The sequence below is a fragment of the Bos indicus genome, chromosome 9 (assembly GCF_029378745.1).
Source record: "Bos indicus isolate NIAB-ARS_2022 breed Sahiwal x Tharparkar chromosome 9, NIAB-ARS_B.indTharparkar_mat_pri_1.0, whole genome shotgun sequence".
In the NCBI taxonomy this organism is placed as follows: Eukaryota; Metazoa; Chordata; class Mammalia; order Artiodactyla; family Bovidae; genus Bos; species Bos indicus.
Genome location: NC_091768.1, coordinates 39,941,153 through 39,968,557, shown reverse-complemented (window position 1 = coordinate 39,968,557; position 27,405 = coordinate 39,941,153). Strand labels below are relative to the sequence as shown.

The following is a 27,405-nucleotide window of genomic DNA, read 5'->3' as shown; positions in this document are numbered from 1 at the left end:
GGGGAAAGTCCAGACTGAAATGGCAGAAGGGGCAAAGCATGAAGGAATTAAAGGGTGAAAGAGGAGAGAGAGAAGAGGGGAACCTGAAGAGGGAAAGGGTGGGTAAGATAAGTTAACAGGGGGAAAGGACAGGAGCAGCTTCTCCAATTGATGAGGTCCACCTCTTCCTGTCCTCCACCTTCTTCTTCTTCTTCTTCTTCTTCTCCACCTTCTCTATGTTCTCTATCAAGGTCCTCCTCTATCACAGAAGTTCAGTTACTTGTGTAGGGGAGGATAAATATTTTCCCCCCACCCTTCTAGTTTCTTGCTGAAGAACCCCTGTAATAAGAAAGAGATTAATAAGAGGAAAACAAATTTAATTGCAAAAATATATATTAACAGTAGCCCCACAAAGATATGAGACTCAAAGACATGACCAAAAACATTGATAACTTTTAGACAAACAGTAAGGTCTCTCTAGTCAAGGCTATGGTTTTTCCAGTGGTCAGGTATGGATGTGAAAGTTGGACTGTGAAGAAAGCTGAGCACCTAAGAATTGATGCTTTTGAACTGTGGTGTTGGAGAAGACTCCTGAGAGTCCCTTGGACTGCAAGGAGATCCAACTAGTCCATCCTAAAAATCAGCCCTGGGTGTTCTTTGGAAGGACTGATGCTAAAGCTGAAACTCCAATACTTTGGCCACCTCATGCGAAGAGTTGACTCATTGGAAAAGACTCTGATGCTGGGAGGGATTGGGGGCAGGAGGAGAAGGGGACGACAGAGGATGAGATGACTAGATGGCATCACCGACTCGATGGACATGAATTTGGGTGAACTCCGGGAGTTGGTGATGGACAGGGAGGCCTGGCGTGCTACAATTCATGGGGTCACAAAGAATCAGACACGACTGAGCAACTAAACTGAACTCATGTTCTAATTTATTCTACTAAAAACATGTACTATTTGTGGCATGAAAAAGAAAAAATAACCAGTGTCAAGGTTTCAACCAGGGTAGAGCTCAGCTACTGCTGATTTGTTACCAGGAGCTGTTCCTGAGAGCCAGGTAGGGGGCCTCCAGCCCATCCCCAGGCAGAGGCACCACCTGTGGCCCTCCTCTGGGACTGACTTGGACTGCAGCTGCAAAGCTGAGCTTGGCCCCAGAAGCCTCCCCTCTGCTGAAAAGGGGCACATAGCACATGCAGACTTTAGTCACTGGGCCCGTCATCACCCTCTCCTGTTTTCCTTCCAGGCAAACAGACTGCAGCCCAAGCACCAGGTGTGCTGGGAGTGAGCTCACCAGGAGCAGGGTGGTGACAGTGGAAGGCTCTCCTGAGTGCCTCCCTGGCCTCATTAGCACCTCACTCACTGCTGGGGACCAGAGTACTAAGATGAAAAAGCACCTTCATGGAGGTAATTATACCTGTGGGGGAAAGACAATTTTCTTTTTTTTTGAAATATAAAATATAGTTGAAATATAGTTGATTTACAAAATTGTGCTAGTTTCAGGTATACCACATAGTGATCTAATATTTTTGCAGATTATACTCCATTATAGGTTATTACAAGATAATGGATATAATTGTTTGTTGCTTATCTATTTTATATATGGTACTTTGAATCTGTTAATCCTATATCCCTAATTTGTCCCTCCCCACTTCCTTCTCCCTTTTGGTAACCATTGTTTTTCTGTATCTGTGAGTCTGTTTTACATATACATTTGTTTGTATTATTTTGTTTAGATTCCACATATAGTGATATCATCCAGCATTTGTCCTTCTCTGACATTTCTCTAAGCATAATATTCTCTAGGTCCATCCACATTGCTGCAGATGGCAGCATTTCATTCTTTTTTATGGCTGAGTGAGTGATATTCCACACATACACATATACCACATCTTCTTAATCTGGTAGTCTGTTGATTGGGCAGTTGGGTTGCTTCCGGGTCCTGGCTATTGCAAATAGTGCTTCTATAAACACTGGGGGTATGTATCTTTTCAAATTAGTGTTTTTGTTTTTTTTCTGGCTATATACCCAAGAGTAGAATTGCTGGGTCTTATGGTAGTTCTATTTTTAGTTTTTTAAGGAACTTCCATACTTAGTTTCCATAGTGGCTGCAATTCGCTTTTGTCCACATTCTCTCCAGCATTTGTTATTTGCAGATTTTTTGATGATAGCCACAGGACTAGAAAAGGTCCGTTTTCATTCCAATCCCAAAGAAAGGCAGTGCCAAAGAATGCTCAAACTACCGCTCAATTGCACTCATCTCACACGCTAGTAAAGTAATACTCAAAATTCTCCAAGCCAGGCTTCAGCAATACGTGAACTGTGAACTTCCTGATGTTCAAGCTGGTTTTAAAAAGGCAGAGGAACCAGAGATCAAATTGCCAACATCCGCTGGATCATGGAAAAAGCAAGAGACTTCCAGAAAAACATCTATTTCTGCTTTATTGACTATGCCAAAGCCTTTGACTGTGGATCACAATAAACTGTGGAAAATTCTGAAAGAGATGGGAATACCAGATCACCTGACCTGCCTCTTGAGAAATCTGTATGCAGGTCAGGAAGCAACAGTTAGAACTGGACATGGAACAACAGACTGGTTCCAAATAGGAAAAGGAGTACGTCAAGGCTGTATATTGTCTCCCTGCTTATTTAACTTATATGCAGAGTACCTCATGAGAAACGCTGGACTGGAAAACACAAGCTGGAATCAAGATTGCCGGGAGAAATAGCAATAACCTCAGATATGCAGATGACACCACCCTTATGGCAGAAAGTGAAGAGGAACTAAAAAGCCTCTTGATCAAAGTGAAAGTGGAGAGTGGAAAAGTTGGCTTAAAACTCAACATTCAGAAAACGAAGATCATGGCATCTGGTCCCACCACTTCATGGGAAATAGATGGGGAAACAGTGGAAACAGCGTCAGACTTTATTTTGGGGGGCTCTAAAATCACTGCAGATGGTGAATGCAGTCATGAAATTAAAAGACGCTTACTCCTTGGAAGGAAAGTTATGACCAACCTAGACAGCATATTCAAAAGCAGAGACATTACTTTGCCAACAAAGGTCCGTCTAGTCAAGGTGATGGTTTTTCCAGTGGTCATGTATGGATGTGAGAGTTGGACTGTGAAGAAGGCTGAGCGCCGAAGAATTGATGCTTTTGAACTGTGGTGTTGGAGAAGACTCTTGAGAGTCCCTTGGACTGCAAGGAGATCCAACCAGTCCATTCTGAAGGAGATCAGCCCTGGGATTTCTTTGGAAGGAATGATGCTAAAGCTGAAACTCCATTACTTTGGCCACCTCATGCGAAGAGTTGACTCATTGGAAAAGACTCTGATGCTGGGAGGGATTGGGTGCAAGAGGAGAAGGGGACGACAGAGGATGAGATGGCTGGATGGCATCACTAACTCGATGGACATGAGTTTGAGTGAACTCTGGGAGTTGGTGATGGACAGGGAAGCCTGGCGTGCTGCAATTCATGGGGTCGCAAAGAGTCGGACATGACTGAGCGACTGAACTGAACTGAACTGATGATAGCCATTCTGATGGGTGTGAATTGATACCTCATTGTGGTTTTGATTTACAGTTCTCTATATACAGTGATATTGAACATTTTTTCACGTTCCTGTTAGCCATGTCTTTGTCTTTGGGAAAATGTCTATTTAGGTTTTCTGCTCATTTTTTGACTGGGTTGTTTTGCCTTTTTTTTAATATTGAGTTGTATGGGCTATTTGTATATTTTTTGTATTAACCCATTGTCAGTCACATCATTTGGAAATATTTCCTTCCATTCTGTAGGTTGTCATTTTGTTTTTTTGATGGTTTCCTTTGCTATGCAAAAGCTTTTAAGTTTGATTAGGTCTGTCTCTCTCTCTTAGGTCTGTCTCTCTCTCTCTCTTTTTTTTCTTTTACCTCTTTGCCTTAGGAGACTGATCCAAGAAAATATTGCTATGATTTATGTCAAACTGAAGGACTTTCTCTAACATTTCTTATCGTACAGGTCTACTGGGGATCAATTATTTCAGTTTTTGTCTTAAAAAGTCTTTCTTTTGCATTCATTTTTTTGAAAGATACTTTTGCTGGGTATAGAATTATAGGTTGACAATATTTTTCTTTCTGTACTTCCAAGATTATTGTTCTTCCTGTCTTGTTACTTGCTTTGTTTCTGACAAGAATTCTCATATCATCCTTATCTTTGTTCCTCTTTTTATGTCATAAAAATTTCCTCCATTTTTAGATTCTCTTTTTATCACTGGTTTTGAGAGATTTGAGTATGATGCGCCTTGGTTTAATTTTTTTCAGATTTCCCTTGTTTGAATTTTACCTTGTTCAATATTTTTTAAATATTCGTTTTATTTTATTTTTGGCTATGCTGGGTTTTTGTTGCTCTGTGTGGGCTTTTCTCTTGTTACAGCAAGCAGGGGCTGCTCTCCTGTTGCAATGCAAGGCTTTGGTAGTGGCGTCTCTTGTGGTGGAGCATAGGTTCTAGGCACACGTGCTTCAGTAGTTCAGCACACAGGCTCAGTAGTTGTGGTGGGCAAGTGGAATCTTCCCAGACCAGATATTGAACCCATGTTTCCTGCATTGACAGGTGGATTCTTATCCACTATGCCACCTGGGAAATCCAGTATTTTAAAATATTCTTGAGTGTTGTTCTGGCACATCATAAGTTACTTGGAAATAGTTTGATCCTTTCAAGTCTTTCTTTTAAGCTTAAAAGGACCAGAACAGGTTTAGTCTAAGGCCCCACAACTGAGGCAATACCCTTCTAAGTACTTTACTCAGTGCCCCACTAATTATAAGATTTTCAACCCTGGTTGGTGGGAAAGGGCTGCATTCCCTGTCCTTTGTGATCTCTAGGGATTGTTCCCTCTAATCCTTTTGGATAATTCTTTCCCTGGCCTCATGTAGTTCCCTTATATGCATCCACTGCTCAGTATACATATGAAGACTCAAAGGAGTTCTGTAGAACTCCAGCATTCTCTGTGTAGCTGTCTTCTCCAATATTCCACTCTGTGAATTCTAACTTCACTAGTCTCCTTGGGATCCCAACACCATCTTCCCTATTAATGAATACTTCTGGGTTCCACCAATATTCCCTTTCCGAATGCTATGGCCTGAAATTCTCTCCAGGCAGTAAGCTAGGGGTAATCCTCATTGCCCCCGCTCCCTCACAAATCACTGTCGTGTACTGCCTGCTGTCCAATGTCTGAAAATCATTTCATTCAAACAGTTGGTCGGGTTTTTCACTTGATTCCAAACCTAGATTTTAGTGTGCATTTTCTGGAATTCCTGGAATCGTGGATGTTAGCTGTTAGGTGGGCTTTTTGAAGTCATCTAAGTCCATACCTCCCATTTACCAGGGAAGAAACTGAGGTGGGAGAAGGGAGCTGCCCAAGTTTGTGGCAGACTCTGAACTGGGCCAGGTCTCCTGACTTCTGATGAAGTTGTTTTCAAAGAAGTAAGCTCGTGGGAGAAAAGGAAAAAAACTAACTTCAAATAAAGACTCCTTTGTGTCAAAGAGAAAGTCAAGTTGCTCTCAGCGTCTCACTATCTTCCTCATTTCAACATTTGCTGTTTTTTGTGCCTTCAGTGTTGGCCCCTTACCTCGGTTTCTACGTTGATAATGTAGAGGCTTCAATTCCCTCCAGATGTTCTCTATCAAGTCAGTCTCCTAGAATAATTGAAGGATATTATCATGGAATCTCAGAACCAGGAAGAGGAAGAGGCAGAGAGCTCATACCCCAAACACTTCCCAAGGGAGCCTGAAGATCATCGGAGCCAAAATACCATCTTGTAAACAAGGAAACGGGAACAGACAGCTTCACTGGATGACCCAGACAGGGCTAAGGTCTTGATTTTGCACTCAAGATGCCCACCTCTGAAAAATGATGTGCTTAAGTGTAAAATAGTCAGCTCTTAATGATGTTGAATTTTAATATGCATTCAGCTCACTACATCATTTACCCACAAGAACTACTCCAAACCCTGCTGGAATTTTCTATCATAAACTTTTCCAAGTCTTTTTGTCCATGTTTTCAGAGCACTTGTAGTAATCTGTTTTACTTATTCATCCATGCAGTAGAGCAAACTTCCCAACAGGGACCTGAGTCCACTATGAGAGGAAGTTTTTGGAAAGGCAGACAAGTGTCAGAGAGAAAGAGGAGGAAGAAGGAAGGAAACAATGAAAGCAATAGCCCATTTTTCAGGTCACTTAAAAAGGCTCCATTTGGACACTGAGCAGATTAGCTGTTTTTCTTTGCTTTTAGTATTTTTAAAGGAAATGCCCCCTCCCCATTTACTTGAACACAATACTAAGCACACACTTCTCCGCACGTAAATAGTCAGGCCGTTCCAGGTTTTGATACACGAGGCAACCTTGGCTTTGCCTTGTTGATTAGTCGTCACAATGGGACCTTTCACTGCAGGACCACATGGTTCCGGGCAACGTGACCTAAGATCTGGCAAAGGCTCCAGGCAGCACAAAGGAACGGAACTTCTCTTTGTGCTGTGAGTGCAGCATCGGTGTTTGGAGTTACTTACAATTGCTCCTTGGTTCAAAGCTCGAGCAACGATCTGAGCCACTCAGCTGTAGTTTTTCACCTCTCTCCTAGCAGTTCCTCAGTGGCCAGAGCTAAGCCAGGCTCCTGGGCAAAGGAGGAGATGGGGCCAGAGCAAAGTCCTGGGGAAACATACAATATGTGCCTATAAAGATATGTTACAGTGGTCAATAAACCATCCCTCTATACCATACCTTGGTAATTATTTTAACTTCTTTTGTAAACTCGTAAATTTTCAGAAATTGTTGAATTAAGCAGAGTCTGAAAGTGGAACATTTTCTGCATAAATAAAACCGTGGGAAAATTAAACTGTTTCCTCCAAAAGAACTTCATGGCAAAGTATACCTTGTATCCAACTAAAGGAAGAACTATTTCAACTACTGTCTTTAAGGCAGATTCACTGGATGTTATTTACTACTCCCACACTGCCTGTACAGCCTGAGGTGGTGCCTCTCAAGACTTTTTATCCAGCCCATGTGAAAAGGCTTCAGTTTGGGCAGGAAGGAGGGAACAGGGTACAGAGGGGCTGGGGTGCTTTCTCCATTGATTGGTCTTTGCCTCTTCATGAGGAGAGTAGAATGCTCCCCAGACCTTTTAAGGCGGCACCCCCAGAACATGGGAAGGTCCTGATGTGCTTTCCAAACCATAAACAATTTCTTACGTTCTGCACAGTTTGGGGCGGTGGGGGGGCGGGGGGGGGTGCTAGTTAAAAATGGTATTCATTATACGGAGTCTAATGAGCTATGTGTACTCTGGACACACTGTTATTCTCCATTATCAATTTTGCCAAGGACCAGCTTCCAAGAAAATCTAGAAGGCTATGAGAATATAAATGATAAGATAAACAGTATTTATCAAATCCTTACTTTATTCTCAGCTCTTTACATGTGCAATAGCTCATTTAATGCTGAAAACAATGCCATGAGGAGGGGACCAGCATATCGCCTATCTTACAGAGGAGGAAATGGGCTCAGAGAGGTTAAGGAAGTGGCCCAAGATCACAAGACCAAGAGCCAAGATTCAAACCCAGGCAACGCAGACCCACATACCATGCACTTATGCACCAGCTATTGTGGGTATAGTCAGGGAACAGGAGCAGGAGACAGAAAAAGAAGAGGCATGGGGGATGGGGTCGTACTGAAGGTGAGGCTTGGATCATATTCCCTGTGAATCTCCCAAAGCCAGAAGGGAGAATTCCACTCCACTTCTACAGACTGAAAAATTGCAGAGAAAATTAAAAGACAAAAACCCGTTCAGAAGGAGGGGAGAGAAGAATGTTGATGGCAGCGTATCAGTGAAATAGATGCTGTGGTTTATGCTCTTTGTCTTTTCTCTCTGGCTCCCCTAGCAACAGTGAAGTAATATCAGTGTTAACGCAAGTAACGTGCTGACTTAACTGTTCCTCCAGGCAGCATCACTGCTAAACAGAAACGCATGCTGATTTCTGCTCCGTTAAGCAAGGGAAACATTATCAGAGTCTGCCCAGCAGAAAAAAGACAAAAAGCAGACAGAAAGATGTTTAAATTTCAAGGTTATGTAAGAAGAGAGAAGAAAGAACAGGTTGTAAATTTTTTTTTTTTTTTTTTAGTACTAAGCTCCTGACAAATCCTAACACTCAGCAATACAGAGAGCAAAGGAAGTAAAGGTGGGGCACTGAGCCTGTTTTGCCACAGCATATTGCTGCTGCCACATTTTTCTAGAGTGTCTGAAAATATCAGGCTTTAAAATACATATGCATTATTTTTTGAGACGTGTGTGTCTATAGCCTCAGGGTTAAGAAACAAACAACTCTGTTTCCATGAGCTCATACTATAGTCGGTGTAAATTGTTTCCCCTCCTTATGTATAATGTTTCTAATTAGGACTATTATGGAAGATGAGCTTTGTGGGCTGTTGAATTGGCTCTTTGTGCTAATTGCAAACAGAGGGCTCTGTACCGGCCTGTGCCCACTGACCTGCTTCTTAGAGACCTCACTAGATGGGAAGGGTGACCCCCGACCCTGCTCCGGATGTCCCATATTGAGAAACACCCGAGGGGGTGCGCTTTCACCCCCTCACCACACCTGTCATTAAAACAAGACGTTTTCCAAGGTACATGAATAGACAATGACGGGTTTCTAGTCTGCCGTTTTACTCCAGTAACACCTGTATGCTGTGATGTGATTTCTTTTGTGTTATGACTCCTACTCATTTTGTGCAAAACATAGGATTAAGTAGTTCAAAATGAAGTCACAGTGGCCAACGTGAGCTTGAATGTTAGTTGTTTTGAAATGTCTGCTGTAGGACTGCGAGCATCTTAGAGTGATAAACTAAGAGCATTGCTTTAGATAAAGAATTTATTTGGTAGCATTTGCAGAAAGATTTCACTGGACAGAAGGATAGTGTCAAGACCCTAGGGTGTAACTTTTACACCGCTGGCAGACTCCTTAAACAGAGACCACTGCGCCTGTAGATTCAAAGCCTCTTCACTGGAGGACCCGATTCCACAACGCTGAGAGCCTTGTGGGTGGGGCAAGCTCCCCGAGGCTCTGTCGGAGCCGAGGGTGACTTCTTCCTGCTCCCGTTTTTCATGGACCTACTCCCGGGCAGGGGACCACTGCTTCTGCTGAGATGCCTCCTTCCAGGACTTCTCCTTGGAATGACTGTTACCCTCTTTTCTGTTTTCCTTCCTTTGAAAACAAACTTGTGTTATGGGCTAATTGTGTACAAGAAGCCGAGTGACTTGTGAATGGAATGTTGGCTATGTTTCTTATATCTCCAGTCCTGGGATTCTTAGCTGGCCTTACTGCTGAGCACTTCAACAAACACTTTAATTATAGGAGTCCAACCTGAGTTCACTTCTCTAAGAGGGAACTATATGCCTAAAAGGAGTAAGGTGAACAGTAAACACAGCCTCTCACTCTGCATTGAGAACTATGGGAATGTCCTACTTTGCTGTCTGTGGAGTGAGTGAGCCAGGCTTCCACTCCCTGCAGCGCTGAGGCCTTGGAGAGAGGCTCTGACACAGAGGGTATGGCTGTCCCTGCTCCCTGCATCTCTGTGCAGGTCAGAGACACTGGAGAAATCAGTCCTCAGCCACCTGAGGAACAGGCTGTGAGCAAGTGATTTCCTTCCATCAGTCAACCTCCCTTATCCTTTTAAGGACCACCTCAGTGACGCCAGGCCCTGTGCCCTTCCTGGGTCTGGCTGTGGTGGGAGAGGCAGAAACACAGTGTTGACTTGGCTCAGAGATCACCACAACCTTGCTCTCGGAAGACCAAGTAAAGATCCTTTGTTGATCTAAAAAAAATGTTCAAAATTTTCCGTTGTGAAACCTGGAGACACCACGGTACCCAGGAGGTGTCAGGGTTTCACTGAGGGCAGAGGCTGGTCCTGAAAACCTTCCCCAGGGGATTCTGATCAACTCAGATGGGGTGAAGGTAGCGGTCTTAGGCCGGCTTCCCATGTCCCAGGCCACTTGTATCACTGCCTTGTCCAGGCTGCAGAGTCAGAAGAGCCCAGCCCACAGAGCAAAAGCCACACTGGAAGGAGCTCAAGATGGGGCCTGCAAGCCTGCCACTGCCAGAAAAAAAAGCCCTGTTATGGAGGCCCCAAGGCAAACCTCAGACAACAGGCAGATCCCTCTGCCCACTTGTCCATTGGCAGCTCCCTGGGGACTGGAAATGGAACAGGGCAGTAGGGCCCCGGAGCCAGCAGGACGTGGGGTTGTGGATCGTCTGGCTGCAAACCAGGCCGAGGAGGCGGTAGTGGGTTGCTGCTCTGCACCACAGAGGCCCTCGTGCCTTATGCCTGGTGGTTTCCCAAGGCCCATCTGGATGCCCTACCCATGACCTAGTTTTCTACCTAAGCTGAAATGTGAGAAACAAGTATAGCATAGAGATTTCACTAAACAAACCTGCTCAGTTTTAAAGAACTGCCATTTTTCTGGTACCATGTCCTTCCTATATTTTTGGTAGAAGAAAGATACTTTGTTTTAAGAAACAGATTGGGGGCTTCCCTGGTGGTCCAGTGGTTAAGAATCTGCCTTGCAATGCAAGGGACACAGGTTTGATCCCTGGTCCGGGAAGATCTCACATGCCACGGAGCAGTTAAGCCTGTGTGCCATAACTACTGAAGCCTGAGCGTGCTAGAGCCTGTGCTCTGCAACAAGAGAAGCCACTGCAGTGAGAAGCCTGTGCACCACTGCTGGAGAGCAGCTCCCGCTTTCTGCAACTAGAGAAAGCCTGTTCGCAGCATCAAAGACCCAGTGTAGCCAATAAATAAATTCTATTTTTAAAAGACAGATTGGATAATACACTAGAGGATAACATTCTTGGTTTTGCTTTTTCATATTCCTATTTATCAAAATAAAATATGACAATACTATGTTTTTTCCTCCACTTGTGTGTGTGTGTGTGTAGTAGATTAAAGACGGTCACAAATTCTTTGGCACTTCTCCCACTAAGAGGTGTATCTAATTTGCTTCCCTTGGGATGTTGGAGGGCCTTGGTGACTTGCTCAGCTTAAAATGTATATAAAGTAATAAATTTACTTTATTAAAAATGCAGTCAATGTGACATTCAAGAACTTCTGAAGCAAAGTCATAGGAAGCCTTGCAGCTTCTTCCTGAGCCTCTTGGTACCCAACTGCCATGCTGTTAGGAACCCCAAGCAGCCATAAGAAAAGGCCCAGGGAGAGAGGAATCAACGCCTCAGCCAATAACACTGGTGAACTCATAGCTGATAGCCAGCACCAACTTGCCCGGAATTGAGTGAACCCTTTTGGAAGTGGACCCCACGGCTCCAGTGGAACTGCTACAGCTGATACCACATGGAGCGAAGATGAGTCCCCAGCAAGCCCTGCCCAAATTACAGGTTTGTGAGGGAAATAAATGATTTTTGTTGTTTTAAGCCACTGAGTTTGAGAATGAGTTCATTATACAGAAACGGATGACCAGAACAGCTTGCTTGTTTAAATGGTTTGTGAAATTTGACAGTCAGAGACTCACATTGTTTATCTAACATCTGTATTAGGCAAAATAATACCTGCCCCCAAAGGTATCCAAGTCAGACTCTTTGCAACCCCATGGACTGTAGCTCATCAGGCTCCTCTGTCCATGGGATTCTCCAGGCAAGAATACTGAAGTGGGTTTCCATTTCCTTCTTTAGGGCATCTTCCCAACCTGGGGATCGAACCCAAGTTTCCTGTGTCTTCTGCACTGACAGGTGGATTCTTTACGCCTGGCCACCTGGGAAGCCCTCAGGTAACTGGGCCTGGCGCCTTTGCTTTTTTGATTAGGGATGTCCTATGTTTGGTGCTTCTGGCACTTTATGTGCCCCGAATGAGAGCTGCAAGTTGGTAATTATTTGTATGAAGTCAGCCATGTTGCATCATAGAATTCTTGGGTATTTGTTATTTAGCCTAGAACCCCCAAGGACCCAAAGCTGTTCTTTGACAAGAATATAGAAGCAGTTTTCAGATCTGGTGGAGAGCTGGCTTCCAAGTGTGGGCAGAAATCCTGTAGGAAACCTCCCTTCCTTCTCCGTGGGACCCAGAACTCTCGGTAGTTGGCTCTTTGAAACACCTCTGTATCAGTCGCTTGCATTCTAGTTTGACTACCAGCCCAACTTGTCGTTTCCTAGTTACAGCACTTTGGACCTTCTGTCTAGTGTGAGTGGTTGCTTTTTGTTAAGAGAATTTGGGACACAGGTAGAGAGGGATCCCACACATCACAGGCCCAGGGGTAGAATCCTGCTGCTCACCAGCACCAGCTCAGTGGGTATGCTTCAAATGTCCCAAGATTTATTCTCCAAACAAGTCCACTGTGGTCCAGACTCAGGGAGAAGAAATGGTGTCATAGAGCTGTGAGCCAGAGCTTCGGGGGGAAAAAGGAGATCAGTAAGGAGAGAAATTTTTCTGTTTATCAACTGGCATTTCCTTCTGCAAACTGCAGGACAAGATATAAGTGACATAAAATTACTTTTTACATCTCTAGCAGCGCTTTCAGAGGTAGGCCAGTTCCAGTCTCTCATCAGCAGAGACTGCCCCTCTCAAATGCACGATAACCTTTTTCAGTATTTGGTGCTGGAGCAACTTTTTACTTATAAAAATGTTCAAGGTCTCTGCTAAGAACAGGGAATGCATTAGTACTCAGGAAATTCTCTTCTCTGCACATGCCAGGCCATTTAAAAAAATTGCCTCTTTGATGACTTCATCATCACATTTCCTCCAAAGAAGAGCTAAATACCACCAAATTACAAAACTTGATTCTTGTTTACATGCAAAGGCATTTCCATGCAGGGAATGGCTAGGGGTGTTGAGAGGCCCCTGGTTTTCACTGAGAACTCTCCTTAACTCCTTCTTGGCTGTTTGTGGGAAGAAGGAGGGGGCGTCATACAGTAAATATCTCTCTACTATTTACTATTTTTTTGTTGTTTCATAATTTTATTTCATCTTTTACTTCGTAGAGAGTGAGAAATGTTTATACTTGACGACTCTTTCACCCAAATCAGTGTTTCTTCCCCTCCCTATCTACACAGGAAATACCGGAGGAACATTCTTTGTATTTTCTTTAAAATAAGAATATCTTAATTCTTGTTGAAGAATTAAGCTATGTTCATTATTGAAATTTAAGAGGAAAATAAACTACCCATCATTCCAGGATCCAGACACAACCATTCTTCATAATGTAGATTACTTGGATAAAATCCACTAGGTTGTGATGTATTATCCTTTTGTGTATACTGTTGGATTTGATTTGCTAATATTTTGTTAAGGATCGTTGCACGTATGTTCATGTGGAATTGGGGTCTGTAGTTTGATTTTTTGAAATATCTTTTTCTAGCTTTTTTACCTGCCCTCTCATGTCGGTCTCCAACAAGGGTCCTTCTGCCCTGTGTCCTTCATGCCCCTAGAACAAAACTGAATTTGGTTCAGAAGCAAAGGAAAGTTATTCTTTAATCAAAGAAGTTGTTGTTGTTCAGTTGCTATGTTGTGTTCAACTGTTTGTGACCCCATGGACTGCAATATGACAGGCTTCCCTATCCTTCACTATCCCTCAGAGTTTGCTCAGATTCATGTCCATTGAGTCAGTGATGCTATCTAACCATTTCATCTTCTGCCGCCCTCTTCTCTTTTTGCCTTCAATCTTTCCCAGCTTCAGGGTCTTTTCCAGTGAGTCAGCTCTTTCCATCACGTGGCCAAAATACTGGAGCTTTAGCTTCAGCATCAGTCCTTCCATTGAATATTCAGGGTTGATTTTTGTTAGGATTGACTAGTTTGATCCCCTTGTAGTCCAAGGGACTCTCAAGAATCTTCTCCCACACCACAAATTCAAAAGCATCAATTCTTGGGTGCTCAATCTTCCTTTTGGTCCAGTTCTCACACCTTTTTGGTCCAGCATCTCACTACTGGCAAAACCATAGCTTGGACTCTACAGACATTTGTCGGCAAAGTGATGTCATTGCTTTTTAATACACTGTCTAGGTTTATCATAGCTTTCCTTCCAAGGAACAAGTGTATTTTAATTTCATGGCTGCAGTCACCATCCCCAGTGATTTTAGAGCCCAAGAAAATAAAACCTGTCACTGCTTCCACTTTTTCCCCTTCTATTTGCCATGAAGTGATGGGACTGGATGCCATGATCTTAGTTTTATGAATGTTGAGTTTTAAACCAGCGTTTTCACTCTCCTCTTTCACCTTCATCAAGAGGCTCTTTACTTCCTCTTCACTTTCTGCCATAAGGGTGGTGTCATCTGCATATCTGAGGTTATTGATATTTCTCCTAGCAATCTTGATTCCAGCTTGTGCTTCCTCCAGCCCAGCGTTTCTCATGATGTACTCTGCATAGAAGTTAAATAAGCAGGGTGACAATATACAGCCTTGGTGTACTCCTTCCCCAATTTTGAACCAGTCCGTGTTCCATGTCTGGTTCTAACTGTTGCTTCTTGAACTACATACAGATTTCTTAGGAGACAGGTAAGGTGGTCTGGTATTCCTACCTCTTTAAAATGTTTCCACACACACCAAGAATTTTCCATAGTTTGTTGTGATTCATACAGTCAAAGGCTTTAGCATAGATAATTAAGCAGAAGTAGATGTTTTTCTGGAATTCCTCTGCTTTCTCTATGATCCAATGAATGTTGGCAATTTGACCTCTGCTTCAGTGCAAGCTTGCATTCAAGAGCACAGGCTCTCCCTCATCGACTGTGGGCCAGTCTACTTAATAGGCTTCTCCTTAACTGGGGAGGGAGCAGTCTTGGAGCCTGTGCAGCTTGCGCTCTAGATTGCAGTGCGCAGATGAAATGTCTCTGCACACAGCCTGTGGAGCTAAGCTGTCCGCTGCAGGTGTCTCACACTAGGAACCCTGGTCTGAAGTTCTGGGTGGAAGGCCTCTCTGCACGGTGCACCCTGTGAGCAAGTGAAACCAGAAGAAATAAAAAGGAAAAGAAAAAAAAAGTTAGATTTTATTACCCAGATTCTATTTTTATTTCCTGGTAATTGTTAATTAGCTTTGCTGGTTAGAATTTTGATATCAGGGTTTATTGTTATTCAGTGCCTAAGTCTTCTCCAATTCTTTGCGACCCCATGGACTGCAGCATGCCAGGCTTCCCTGTCCTTCACTGTCTCTGGGAATTTGCTTAAATTCATGTCCACTGAGTTGGTGATGCCATCCAACCATCTTATCATCAGGGTAATGCTGCCCTAATAAATTGAGTTTGGGATGTGTTTTCTTCTCTATTCTGGAAAAGATTGTGTAGACCTGGTATTATTTCTTCCTTAAATGTAAATAGAATTTACCAGTGAAATTGTTTGTTTGTTTATGCAACTTAAAACTCCTTTATTAACTCCCAGTTCTGTTTGAGAAACATCTGGGCGTGATGTGACTGGGTTTTGTGCTCTGGTTCTTATGAGGCCTATAACTATTAGGTATCTTCCTCGGATCCTGAGGTTCTCTTCTGAGCTGAATTGATGAGTCAGAACTCAATTCCTTGCAGCTGTAGGACTGAGCGCCCTGTGTCCTTGATGGCTATCAGCTGGAGGCCGCTTTCCATACTCCTGGTCACATGACCCTCTCAGTCTTTGAAACCTGCAGTGGAGAATCTTTCTGTAGTAGTCTGCTAGGGCTGCCACAATAAAACACCACAGAACGGGTTGCTTAAAACAAGGAAATTTTATTTTCTTGCAGTTCTGAAGTCTACACATCCAAAATCAAGGTGCTTTCTGGGTTGGTTTCTGGTGAGAACCTCTCTCCCTGGTGTGTAGATGTCTGCTTTATTGCTGTGGCCTGACATGGCCTTTTTTCTGTGAGCGTGCAGAGAGGGACATTGGTGTTTCTTCCTCTTATAAGGACACTAACTATGTTATATTAAGGCCCCACACTTGTGATCTCATTTAACCTTTATTACCTTATTATGGACAGGGAGGCCTGGCGTGCTGTGATTCATGGAGTCGCAAAGAGTCAGACACGACTGAGCGACTGAACTGACTGAACTGATTGACCTTATTATAAGCCTCGTCTCCAAATGCAGTCATATTGGGGTTAGGGTTTCAGCATAGAAAATTTGGGACAGACACAGTTCAGTCTGTACTGTTTCCTCGTGTGAAATTCCTCTTCATGCTTACAAATTTGCTCACCGGGGAAAGGCTACCATCTTTTAAGGACCCATATGTTTCTATCAGACCCACTGAGAATATCTCCCTGTCTTAGAGTTAATTGTTGAGGTCTTAATTACATCTGGAAAGCCTCCTCAGAGCAGTACCTAGACGAGGTTGTTTTGTTTTTGTTTTTTAGTTGAAATATAGTTGATATATTTGGCAAAACTAATACAATTATGTAAAGTTTAAAAATAAAATAAAATTTAAAAAAATATATTATTGTGTAAGATATAGGTATACAATATGGTGATTCACAATTTTTAAAGGTTCAGTTCAGTTCAGTCACTCAGTCGTGTCCGACTCTTTGAGACCCCATGAATTGCAGCATGCCAGGCATCCCTGTCCATCACCATCTCCCGGAGTTCACTCAAACTCACATCCATCAAGTCAGTGATGCCATCCAGCCGTCTCATCCTCTGTCGTCCCCTTCTCCTCCTGCCCCCAATCCCTCCCAGCATCAGGGTCTTTTCAAATGAGTCAACTCTGCATCAGGTAGCCAAAGTATTGCAGTTTCAGCCTCAACATCAGTCCCTCCAATGAACACCCAGGACTAATCTTTAAGATGGACTGGTTGGATCTCCTTGCAGTCCAAGGGACTCTCAAGAGTCTTCTCCAACACCACAGTTCAAAAGCATCAATTCTTCAGCGCTCAGCTTTCTTCACAGTCCAACTCTCGCATCCATACACGACTACATAACCTTGACTAGATGGACTTTTGTTGGCAAAGTAATGTCTCTGCTTTTGAATATGCTATCTAGGTTGGTCATAACTTTCCTTCCAAGGAGTAAGCGTCTTTTAATTTTATGGCTGCAGTCACCATCTGTAGTGATTTTGGAGCCCAGAAAAATAAAGTCTGACACTGTTTCCACTGTTTCCCTATCTATTTCCCATGAAGTGATGGGACCAGATGCCATGATCTTCGTTTTCTGAATGTTGAGCTTTAAGCCAACTTTTTCACTCTCCACTTTCACTTTCATCAAGAGGCTTTTGAGTTCCTCTTCACTTTCTGCCATAAGGGTGGTGTCATCTGCATATCTGAGGTTATTGCTATTTCTCCCGGCAATCTTGATTCCAGCTTGTGCTTCTTCCAGCCCAGCATTTCTCATGATGTACTCTGCATATAAGTTAAATAAGCAGGGTGACAGTATACAGCCTTGACATACTCCTTTTCCTATTTGGAACCAGTCTGTTGTTCCATGTCCAGTTCTAACTGTTGCTTCCTGACTCCATTTATAGTTATACTAGTGAAATAATTTAGACCTAGAGTTTACTGAAAGTTTTAAACTACAACTTGTTATAGCTTTATACAGAATTTCTATTTCTGCCTGAGTCAGTTTTGGTAATTTGTGTCTTTTATGATATTCCCTTAAAATTCTTTTCATTTTTATCAGATTGGGAGTGATGTCCGCTCTTTTCATTGTTGATTTTGATAATTTCTGTCTTCTCACTTTCTTTTTCTTAATCACTCTAGCTAAAGGTTTATCTTTTTTTTTTTTTTTAGTCTTCAAATTACCTATTTTTGGTTTAATCGAACTGATTGTCTGTGTTGGGTTTTTTGCTTGTTTTACTGATTTCTACACTAATCTTTGTTATTTCCTTTATTCTGCTTAAGGTTTAATTTGTTCTTTTCTAATTTTGTAATATGAATATTGATGTAGTTGACTTGCAATATTTCTTTTTTAATATAGCTTCAGTGTTACGAGTTTCCTCAACCACTGATCTAGCTGTGTTTTATTTTAAATTCATGTTTTAAAATTTCCTTTATGATTTCTTTTTTTTTTTGTCCACAGGTTATTTAGATGTGCATTGTTTAAACTTCCAAATATTTGGAGATTTTCCAAGTTTCTTCCTGTTGTGATCTCTAACACCATTTCAGTCATTTAAAATTTATTTAGATTTACTTTTCAGTCTAGCATACGACCTATCCTGGAGAATGTTTCATATGCATTTTAAAAGAATGTGTGTTCTGCTCAGTTTAAGTCTTCTCTAGTGTTATTCATTTTGTATCCAGTTATTCTGTCAATTATCAAAAGTTGGATATTGGAATCCCTGCTAAGTCGTTTCAGTCATGTCCGACTCTGTGTGACCCCATGGACTGCAGCCCCCCAGGCTCCTCCATCCATGGGATTCTCCAGGCAAGAGTACTGGAGTGGGGTGCCATCGCCTTCTAATTATAGAATTGTCTATTTTTTCTTTCAGTTCTGTCAATTTTTCCTTCATATATTTGGGGACTCTGTTGTTAGGTATATATACACACTTATTGTATCTTCTGGATGTATTGATACTTTTATCATTATGAAATACCTCTTTGTCTCCAGTATATTTCTTGTTTGCAAGTCCATATGTCTGACATTAATATAGATGTTTCAGCTGTCCTATGGTTACTGCTTACATGGTAAATATTTTTCAATTTTTTTTTACTGTCCTTCTATTTTTTAATCTTTGAACTGTGTTTTATAGCCAATGTGAAAATTTTTGCATTTTCATTCAATGATTAATAATATAATATAATCATTGATAGAATTGGATTATGTCTTTCATTTTGCTATTTAATTCCTATATATTGCAGGAGTTTTTATTGTTCTGTTTTCCTTTTACTCTCTTGAGTGTTACACAAATATTTTAAGTGTAACATCTTTATTTCTGATTTTTAAACTATTTTTAAAATATATTTTTTAAATAATTGCTCTAGGGATTAAAATATACGTCTTACTTGTCACAATCTAGTTCGTGTTAATACTGACTTAATTCCAGTAAAATACAGCAACCTTGCTCTAACATAACTCCATTTCAACCCTTCCTTTATGCTACTGTTATTTATATATTATACATATATGTATAATAAGCTTAAAACTTGTGTTATAATTATAGCTTTACAAAACATTATATGACTTTTACAGAAATTAAGAAATATATTTGTAAGTACTTTACATTTACTGATATATTTTCCATTTCCTGTGTTGTTGTTCTTTGGATTCAAGTTGCCATCTGGTGCCACTGCCTCTCAGTCTGAGGAACTTCCTTTAGTATTTCTTGTCAAGCTGGTCAGCTAGCAACAAATTCTCTCAGTCTCCACCTGGAAATGTCTTTATTTCATTTTAATTATGAAAGAATAGTTTTATTAAATATAAAACTCTAAGTTGACAAGTTTGTTTGTTTCAGCAGTTTGAATATGTGATTCTGTCCTCTTTTGGTCTTTGTGGTTTGGGACAGGAAATCAGTCCTTAATCATATTGTTCTCTTTTACATGGTGAGTCATCTTCTCTAACTGGTTTCGATATTTTCTCTTGTCTTTGGCTTCCAGTAACTTGACTGTGATGTGTCTAGGTTTGGATCTCTGGTTTGTTCTCTTTGGGGTGTGTTGAGTTTCTGTGGTCTGTAGATTACTATTTTCATCAAACAGAGCTTTTCAGCCATATGTCATTGAATATTTTTCTGTCATTTTCTCTCTTAGCCTTCAGGGACTCCAATAACATGTGTGTTGATGTGCTCATTGTTATCCCAGCAGTCTCTGAGGCTCTATTTATTTTTCCTTAATCTTTTTCCTCTCTGTTCTTAAGACTGAGTAATTTCTAATGATCTATGTTCATGCTCACTGATTTTTCTTCTATGACCTGCTCTCATATATTATTAAATTTTGGCTGTCTCAATTTGCATTAGATTCTTTTTTATAATGTCTGTTTCTTTGTTGAGATTCTCTATTTGTTGAATCTTTGCCATTACACTATCCTTTAATTCTTAAGCAAGGTTTCCTTTAGTTCTTTGAACATATTTATAATAGCTACTTTAAAGTCTTCGCTTGTTAAATCTGATTTTTGGGCCCACTCAGAGTTACCTTCTTTCTTTTTCCCCCTAATTTGTATTGAAAGAAAGTCGCTCAGTCGTGTCCGACTCTTTGCGACCCCATGGACTGTAGCCTACCAGGCTCTTCCATCCATGGGGTTTTTCAGGCAAGAATACTGGAGTGGGTTGCCATTTCTTTCTCCAGGGGATCTTCCCGACCCAGGGATTGAACCCGGGTCTCCCGCACTGTAGGCAGACGCTTTACCATCTGAGCCACCAGGAAAGTCCACCATAATTTGTATTGGGGTATAGTTAATTTACAATGTTGTGCTGGTTTCTACTGTACAGCAAAGTGAATCGGCTATACATACACATATATCCCCTCTTTTTTGGATTTCCTTCCCATTTAGGTCACCATAGAGCACTGAGTAGAGTCCCCTGTGCTATACAGTAGATTCTCATTAGTCATCTATTTTATACAGAGCACCACTAGTGTGTGTATGTCAATCCCAACTCCCAGTTCATCTCACCACCCCTTTGTCCATCTTGGTATCCATATGTTTGTTCTCTATGTCTGTGTGTCTATTTCTCCTTTGCAAATAAGATCGTCAATACCATTTCTCTAGATTCCACATATCTGTGTGGAATATGACATTTGTTTTTCTCTTTTTTACTTCACTCTACATGACAGTCTCTGGATCCATCCATGTCTATACAAATGACCCAATTCATTCCTTTTATGGCTGAATAATATTCCATTATATATACGTACCACATCTTCTTTTCCCATTCTTTGTTTGATGGACATTAGGTTGTTTCCATGACCTGGCTATTGTAAATAGTGCTGCAGTGAACATTGGGGTGCATGTGTCTTTTTGAATTATGGTTTTTTCTGGGTATATGCCCAGTAGTGGAATTGCTGGGTCACATGACAGTTCTATTCTTAGTTTTTTAAGGAACCTCCATAATGGCTGTATAAATTTACATTCCCACCAACAGTGCAAGGGAGTTCTCTTTTCTCCATACCCTCTCCAGCATTTGTTGTTTATAGATTTTGTGATGATGACCGTTCTGACTGGGATGACATGATACCTCACTGTAGTTTTGATTTGCATTTCTCTAGTAATTAGTGGTGCTGAGCATCTTTTCATGTGTTTGTTGGCCATCTGTATGTCTTCTTTGGAGAAATGTCCATTTAGGTCTTGCACTCATTTTTTGATTGGGTTGTTTTTTTTTTTTAATTAAGCTGAATGAGCTGTTTTTATATTTTAGAAATTACTCCTTTGTCAGTTGCTTTGTTTGCAAGTATTTTCTCTCATTCTGAGGGTTGTCTTTTTGTCTTATTTTTGGTTTCCTTTGCTGTGAAAAACCTTTTAAGTTTAATTAGGTTCCATTTGTGTTTTTTGTTTGTTTGTTTATTCTCATGACTCCAGGTTGGTCAAAAACTATTTTGCTGTGATTTATGTTAAAGGGTGTTTGTTCTGCCTACGTTTTCCTCTAAGAGTTTTATAGTGGCTGGCCTTACATTTAGGTCTTTAATCCATTTTAAATTTATTTCTGTGTGTGGTGTTAGACAGTATTCTAATTCCATTCTTTTACATGTAGCTGTCCAGTTTTCCCAGCACCACTTTTTGAAGAGGGTCTTTGTTCCATTGTATGTGCTAGCCTCCTTTGTCATAGAGTAAGTGACCATAGGTGCATGGGTTTATCTCTGGGCTTTCTGTCCTGTTACACTGATCTATATTTCTGTTTTTGTGTCAGTACCATACTGACTCGATTACTGTAACCTTGTAGTGTAGTATGAAGTCAGGGAGCCTGATTCCTCCAGCTCTGTTTTTGTTTTTGTGTTTTTTTCTTTTTCTCAAGATTGCTTTTGCTATTCGAGGTCTTTTGTGGTTTCAAACAAATTGTAAAATTTTTTGTTCTAGTTCTGTGGAAAATGCCATTGGTGATTTGATAGGGATTGCTTTGAATCATAGATTGCTTTGGGTAGTGTAATCATTTTCAGAATGTTGATTCTTCCAATGCAAGAACATGGTATACATTTCCATCTGTTTGTGTTGTCTTTGATTTCTTTCATGAGTATCTTACAGTTTTCTGTGTATAGGTCTTTTGCCTCCTTAGGTAGTTTTATTCCTAGGTATTTTATTCTTTTTGTTGCAATGGTACATAAGATTGTTTCTTTAATTTCTCCTTCTGACCTTTTGTTTTTAGTGTACAAGAATGCAAGAGACTTCTATGTATTAATTTTGTATCCTGTGACTTTACTAAATTCATTGATTAGCTCTAGTAGTTTGCTGGTGATATCTTTAGGATTTTCTATGTATGTATTGTGTCATCTGCAAACAGTGACAGTTTAACTTCTTTTCTAATTTATATTCCTTTTTATTTTTTTTAATTTTTTTTTCAATTTATATTCCTTTTATTTCTTTTTCTTCCCTTATTGCTGTGTTCAGGACTTTCAAAACCATTTTGGGTAATAGTGGGGAGAGTGGGTAACCTTGTCTTGTTCCTTATTTTAGAGGACGTTCTTTTTTCTCAGGAATGAGAATAATGTTTGCTGTGGGTTTATCATATATGCCTTTATTATATTCAGGTAGATTCCCTCTATGTCCACTTTCTGTAGAGATTTTTTTTAATCATAAATGGGTATTGAATTTTGTCAATAGCTTTTTCCGCATCTATTGAGATGATAATATGGTTTTTATTTTTCAACTTATTAATATGGTGTATCATATTGATTGATTTGCATATATTGAAGAATCCCTGCATCCCTGGGATAAATCCCACTTGATCATGATGTATGGTCCTTTTAACGTGTTGTTGGATTTGGAGTGCTTGTATTTTGTTGAGGATTTTTGTGTCTGTGTTCATTAGTGATGAAAGTGAAAGTGAAGTTGCTCAGTTGTGTCCGACTCTTTGTGACCCCGTGGACTGTGGCCTACCTGCTCCTCCGCCCGTGGGATTCTCCAGGCAAGAATACTGGAGTGGGTTGCCATATAGACCTGTAATTTTCTTTTTGTGTGATATCTTTGTTTTTGGTATCAGGGTGATGGTGGCCTCACAGAATGAGTTTGGCAGTGTTCCTCCTGCAGTATTTTGGAAGAGTTTAAGAAGTTTAGCCCTTCTCTAAATTTTTGATAGGATTTTCTGGTGAAGCCATCAGATCTGGACTTTCGTTTGTTGAAAGATTTTTAATCACTGTTTCAATTTTATTACTTGTAATTTTTCTGTTCCTATTTTCTGTTCTTCCTAGTCCAATCTTGGAAGGTTGTACCTTTCTAAGAATTTGTACATTTCTTCCAGGTTGTTCATTTTATTGGCATATAGTTGCTTGTAGTAGTCTCTTATGATCCTTTGTGTTTCTGCAGTGTCAGTTGTAACTTCTCCTTTTACATTTCTAATTTTATTGATTTGAGTCCTCGCCCTTTTCTTCTTAGTAAGTTTGGCTAAAGGTTTCTTAATTTTGTTTATCTTCTCAAAGAACCAGCTTTTAGTTTTGTTGATCTTTGCTATTTTTTTTTCATTTCTATCTCATTTATTTCTTCTCTGATATTTCCTTATACTAACTTTGGATTTTGTTTGTTCTTTTATCTCTAATTGCTTTAGGTGTAAGTTTAGATTATTTATTTAAGATTTTTCTTATTTCTCAAGGTAAAATTGTATTGCTATAAACTTCCCTCTTAGAACTGCTTTTGTTGCATTTCATAGGTTTGGGGTCATTGTGTTTTCATTGTCATTTTTTCCAGGTATTTTTTAATTTCCTCTGATTTCTTAAGTGATCTCTTGGTTATTTAGTAGCACAGAGTTAGTTTCTATTTGCTTTTTTCCCTGAGTATGTATCATTCATTTTGGAGTATGAATCAGATTTTCTGTTTCTTTACATGTCTTATAATTTTTGTTGAAATCTTGACATTTTAGATAATATATTGGTGCAACTCTGGACTCTAGACATAATGAAGCTCAGGTTTTTGATGATTCATCACAGAAAGAATTCAGTGACAGACAGAGTGATAGGTAAAAAGTGATTTATTCAGAACTAAAGAGCCTCTTGATAATAGTGAAAGAGGAGAATGAAAAAGCTACTTGAAAATTTAACGTTCAAAAAACCAAGATCATGGCATCCAGTTCCATCACTTCATGGCAAATAGAGGGAAAACAATGGAAACAGTGAGAGCCTTTATTTTCTTGGGCTCCAAAATCACTGCAAATGGTGACTGCAGCCATGAAATTAAAAAGGTTCTTTCTCCTTGGAAAAAAAGCATGATCAACCTAGACAGCATATTAAAAAGCAGAGACATTACTTTGCCAACAAAGGTCTGTCTAGTCAAGGCTATGGTTTTTCCAGTAGTCGTGTTTGGATGTGAGAGTTGGACCATAAAGAAAGCTGAGCACCGAAGAATTGATGTTTTTGAACTGTGGTGTTGGAGAAGACTCTTGAGAGTCCCGTGGAGATCAAGGAGATCAAACCAGTCAGTCCTGAATATTCATTGGAAGGACTGATGCTGAAGCTGAAGCTCCAATACTTTGGCCACTTGATGTGAAGAACTGACTCATTGGAAAAGACCCTGATGCTGGGAAAGATTGAAGGCAGGAGGATAAAGGGATGACAGAGGATGAGATGGTTGGATGGCATCACTAACTCGATGGACTTGAGTTTGAACAAGCTCTGGGAGTTGATAATGGACAAGGAATCCTGGTGTGCTGCAGTCCTTGCGATCGCAAAGAGTTGGACACAACTGAGCAACTGAACTGAACTGGAACTGTCATGGCACCTGTGGGTGTGTCATTTAGCTTGGTGATTGAGGATCAAGGTCTAATAGAAGTCAACTTGCTGCCATCTTGGACCCATTTGATTCTGTAACGTGAGTGTATGTTCCTCGGTTCTTTGTCTCGTCACAACAAAGATTTGCAGCAACAGACATTAAAGCTGTAGGCACGTCACAGCTCTTGGGTCTTGGACAAACTGTGTTATAGCTCTTAGGCAAATCAGTGTTACAGCTCTATTTTATTTAGAAGATAGCAGGATAATCCATCCTCGAAGAGTGAGGGCATGCTAACCCAAAGACTCGAAGAGAAGAGAGTGGAGGAGCGCACAGGGAAGGAGAGAGAGTGAGAGAGAGAGAGAGAGCACTTTGGCTCCTCCTTTTATATGTTTTTTCCTCCACCTGGGCCTGCCCTATGCAAACTGGGCTTAGCCAGGAGTGCTGTTTGTTTTGCCTGAAGTCTTCATTCTGGTGTTCGGACCTTCCTTTGACCTTCCTTGTCTTTTAGCCACCGCCATTTTGGACTCCTTTTCCCTATTCTGCCTACCTAACAATTCCAATAGGTTTGTGTTGTGTCCTTGGTCTGTCATTCTTTCAAAAGTTATGCCTGCTCCCTTTCCCTCCTGTTACAATTGGGCAGAGATGGTGCTCAAACACCTTAAGTTTATAAAATCCATTTTCTGCTGATGGATCTGTGTGTGGGTTGAGGAATTCACTCAAAGTTCAGACAGGCTGCCTAAGTTATACTTACTTCCAGGCTCTCTTGACTCTCCCCTGTACATATGTATAGTTTCCTGGACAATCAGGGATGCATGGGAGATGATATAGTTTTTCTATGGCTCTCTCATTTCCAGGATTTCCGCTTTACATTTCTGGCTGGTCAGCTGCTCACCGCAGCCACAACTGCAATTTCAGGCTAGCAAAGCTATGACTTTTACTTTTCAATTCCTACTGAGTTTGCTGCCTTTATTGACAACACTGCTGGCTGTGGGTTTTCACCTTCCATCCGAGTCAAATTCACCCTACCTCTGATAGTGAGGCTGCTGGTTTTCACAACCAGTATTGCCCTGATAAAATTACCAGGCTATTTGTGCTGGGGACACAGGGGAAAATGCAGCTCCAGCCATGAAGGTCACAGACTCTCAACATTCTTTCATAAAACTTTAGCAGCTTTTCATGACAAAATGTATCTCGACTTGTTTCCCTTTGGTTGATTTCCAAAGCCTTGAAATTGTTTCTTTGGGCATTAGAATTTGCCATCCTACAGCCAGAAGTCTTGCCCAATATATATTTTTAAAATGTAATCACACTGTACATCTTGTTCCCTACACTGAGAAGGCAAACTATTCTAGGTTTTTAGTTTGATTCATGCATTTGATAATTTGGCTTCTTTTTATTGATTTTCTAAATTCCCAAATTGAACTTTTGCGATAATTCCCTCCTTTGACCCAGAAGCTCTTTGAAAATTTAAAGAAATATTAAGTGATCATGTAGTCAGAATACTCCTAACTTAAGCACCTTAAAGCCCTAAGAGTGGGAGAAGGTAGTAACAGAAACAGGACTGTGCTTAGTTGCTCTGTCATGTCCGACCTTTTGCACCCCACGGACTGTAGCCCGCCAGGCTCCCCTGTCCATGGGGATTCTCCAGGCAAGAATACTGGAGTGGATTGCCATGCCCTCCTCCAGGGAATCTTCCCAACACAGGTCTCCGGCATTGCAGGTGGGTCTTTTACTGTCTGAGCCACCAGGGAAGCCCAATAGAAACAGGGAGGAGCATCATACATTATTTTCAAAGTTTAAAAAACTGCTCAGTGAAGTTATATAATGATCAGAGATAAGGCTAATCTAACCACCACATCCCATTATCTAACTTTTGGACTGGAATCACTTCCACTCAAAATAAGAATTCTGGTAATCTTATGCTGGTCAGAGGTTTTTGTTGGTAGTTATAAATAGCACTGGTTAACAAAAGTGGGAGGGTAAGCCGATTATTATCTAATAGAGAAGTTTATTTTAAACCTGGGTGTGGGTCCGAGAAAACAAAGTAACAATCAAAGGAGATAAAATGGGTGGAAATCTCTGATGTGGCCCGGATCTCCCTGGTACATTTGAGGGAACCTGAAACCAGCCTAGTTGGCAAGTTAATAGCAGGACCCAAACCTGCAACTATAGACAGCTCAGCTTACCCTTTAAGCCTACAAACATAACTGTGGCATACAGTGCATGGCCACTGTCAATTAATATAAACCACAGACCAGCGCTAATAGACAGAGAAGGCAATGGCACGCACTCCAGTACTCTTGCCTGGAAAATCCCATGGGCGGAGGAGCCTGGTAGGCTGCAGTCCATGGGGTTGCTAAGAGTTGGACACGACTGAGCGACTTCACTTTCACTTTTCACCTTCATGCATTGGAGAAGGAAATGGCAACCCACTCCAGTGTTCTTGCCTGGAGACTCCCAGGGACGGGGGAGCCTGGTGGGCTGCCGTCTATGGGGTCACACAGAGTCGGACACGACTGAGGTGACTTAGCAGCAGTAGCAGCAGCAGACTTAGCAGCAGTAGCAGCAGCACTAATAGAACTTTCTGCAGTGATGGAAATGTTCATATTGTACTGCCTGAAATAGTAGCCACTAGTCACATATAGCTATTAAGTACTTGAAATGTGGCTAGTAAAACTGAGGA

The 27,405-nt window shown here is 41.1% G+C and overlaps 1 long non-coding RNA gene across 1 annotated transcript in view; it reads left to right on the top strand.

Moving 5' to 3' along the window:
- LOC139184910 (uncharacterized) overlaps window positions 1–12,818 on the top strand; it is a 53,176-nt gene extending 40,358 nt beyond the window's left edge. Inside the window, exons 3-4 of the long non-coding RNA XR_011568443.1 lie at window positions 1,228–1,388; window positions 11,685–12,818. This is a non-coding gene — a long non-coding RNA (uncharacterized lncRNA). The remainder of the gene's footprint in view (window positions 1–1,227; window positions 1,389–11,684) is intronic.
- The last annotated feature ends 14,587 nt before the right edge of the window (window positions 12,819–27,405 follow it).